The sequence below is a fragment of the Poromitra crassiceps genome, assembly GCF_964638095.1.
Source record: "Poromitra crassiceps genome assembly, chromosome: 27".
NCBI lineage: Eukaryota > Metazoa > Chordata > Actinopteri > Beryciformes > Melamphaidae > Poromitra > Poromitra crassiceps.
In genome coordinates this window covers 5,357,401-5,359,900 of record NC_139650.1, presented here as the reverse complement: position 1 = coordinate 5,359,900, position 2,500 = coordinate 5,357,401, and the positions used below count along the sequence as shown (strand labels likewise).

Below are 2,500 nucleotides of genomic sequence, written 5' to 3'. Positions count from 1 at the left end.
AGAGGAGGAGACATTTTGATAAAAGGCTGTGTCAAAGGGAACTATTTTAGATACTGTACATAGTACATACACTAGGCTCTCTACACCCTAGGGGTTTAAATGTTGATTTTGATTTGAGTGTCATGTTTATAATGGAGTTTCTGTGAGATTCCCCTGTTGTAGAACCTATAGGGTCTTAGGAACTGCACTTTATGACGGCCTCCCTGATGTTTGTGCAGTCTCTTTCTCCCTTAATGTAAATATAAATGTATATATGTGAGGTAATCTTTTTATTCTCTTTTCTTTTACACCGTGCTTGAGCTTCCACAGTCATGATGTAGACCTGTGTAGACCCATGTATGTTTGTGCATCTTCTAGAACTACACCGAGCTTCTGCTGGACTACATTTCCCAAGATGTCATCTGAGCAAGAGGAACACAGCACAGGTGTCAACGGTTTTACTGATTGTAATGCTCATCCTGACTGGGCTCTGTGTTCATTGTGTTGTAACTTTGCCCCGATGAAGGTCGTGTAGACCGAAAGCTACTACTACTTGGATAGTTGAACTACTTTTTAGAAAGTAGTTTTAGTTTGACAAGCTATTTTTATGGTAGTTATTAGCTAGTAGTTTGGTGAACTACAGTTTTAAAGTGTTTCCCCCAACACTGCCACACACATACAAAGAAGAAAAGCAATAAAAACGGAGTGTGTCTAGTGCAGTGGTTCTCAAATGGGGGTCCGGGGACCCACAGGGGGTCTGTGGAATGTTTTCAGGAAAATAAAAATAAATCTTTTTGTTGTTGTTGCAAAAGCGTCATAGTTCAACAAAAATATTGTATGCTTTAAATCTAAAATGGTTCATGGATTATATTCTAATCTAACAAACCTATCAATTTAAAAGTCAAGCACGTTACCGTGGAAACAATGAAGCTTAGCCCAAAATCACAAATCAGAATGAGGGGGTCCTTGTAAGGGGTCCTTGGCTGAAAAACATTTGAGAACATCTGCTCTAGTGATTCCATGAAGATGAAAGAGCTGGAGAAGCTGGAGAGGAGAAGGTGCTAGGCGAGGAGGGTGAGGCTTGCGGGCTGGGTGGTGGAGCGGGGGTTTGGGGGGAGGGTTTTGGAGGTCTGGCGTCAGACGAGCTGACCAAGCAAGAAGAGGTGCTCCTAAAACAAACACGTCGCGGCTTTCTCCCCTGCTCCTCTCATCTCTTCTGCTTCTGCTACCGCTCTGCTGCTGGGACCGTTTGAGGCGGAGGGGAGAAACGCCAAGGATGTTTGCGGACAAGACGAGGGGGGGGGGGGGTGGAGAAAATGAAAGAACAGATGGTATTTTTCGTCTTAACTGTTCGCATGACAATTCAAACCCACTGAGTTACAAAACATCCTGTCTTAAGGCTAGCAGAGTGTGTGTATGTGTGTTTTATGTGTTTGTGTGAGTGTGTGTGTGTGTGTGTGTGTGTGTGTGTGTGTGTGTGTGTGTGTGTGTGTGTTTCTGTTTGTGTGGTTGGGTTGAGAAGATGTGGGCTTTGTAACAGAATTAGTGAGCAGATTAAATAGACTTTTAATGCAAAATCGTTCACAAGTGGAAAGAAGCACCAAAAGTGGCACAAATACTCCTTGGGGATTGTTGTTTTGATAGATGGCTATATATAAACTGTTCATGTCTACAAAAGTACAAATTGTTCAAATGAAATAATTTTCTGTGAAGTTAGTTAAGTTAAGTTATCCCCATGGGGAAATTCATCCTCTGCATTTGACCCATCCTCTACTAGGAACCTTCCTAGAACTATAGGACCAGTGGGCAGCCACAGTGCAGCGCCCAGGGACCAACTCCAGTTCTTTTGCCAGTGCCTTGGTCAGGGGCACTGACAGGAGTCTTAACCCTAACATACATGTCTTTGATGGTGGGAGGAAACTGGAGCATCCGGAGAAAACCCACGCGAACACGGGGAGGACATGCAAACTCCACAGAGAAAGGACCTGGGAAGGACTGGGGTTCGAACCCGGAACCTTCTTGCTGTGAGGCAACAGTGCTAACCACTGAGCCACCGTGCCGTCCTGAAATAAGCATGTGACCTGTTTTGACACCGCCCCTCAAAGAATCGGAATTGAGAAGTTAAGAACTCGAATGTGTGTGTGTGTGTGTGTGTGTGTGTGTGTGTGCGCGTGCGTGCATGCGTGCACGTGCGTGTGTGTTAGAGCTGCAACGATTAATCGATTAATCGATTAGGCGATCGACAAAAAATTAATCGACAACTATTTTGATAATCGATTAATCGTTTTCAGTACAATTTTAAGAGAAAATGTCTAAATTCTCTGATTCCAGCTTCTTAAATGTGAATATTTTCTGGTTTCTTTACTCCTGTGTGACAGTAAACTGATATTATCTGTGAGTTGTGGACAAAACAAGACATTTGAGAGCGTCATCTTGGGCTTTGGGAAACACTGATCATCATTTGCTGCCATTATCTGACATTTTATAGACCAAAACAACTAATCGAGAAAAGAAACGACAA

General features: G+C 43.2%; 1 protein-coding gene across 1 annotated transcript in view; it reads right to left on the bottom strand.

The window, feature by feature from the left end:
* The window catches only part of LOC310799295 (matrix remodeling-associated protein 8-like), an 18,534-nt gene that overhangs the window by 10,530 nt on the left and 5,504 nt on the right, over positions 1-2,500 (bottom strand). The gene's annotated exons all lie outside the window — the stretch shown is intronic.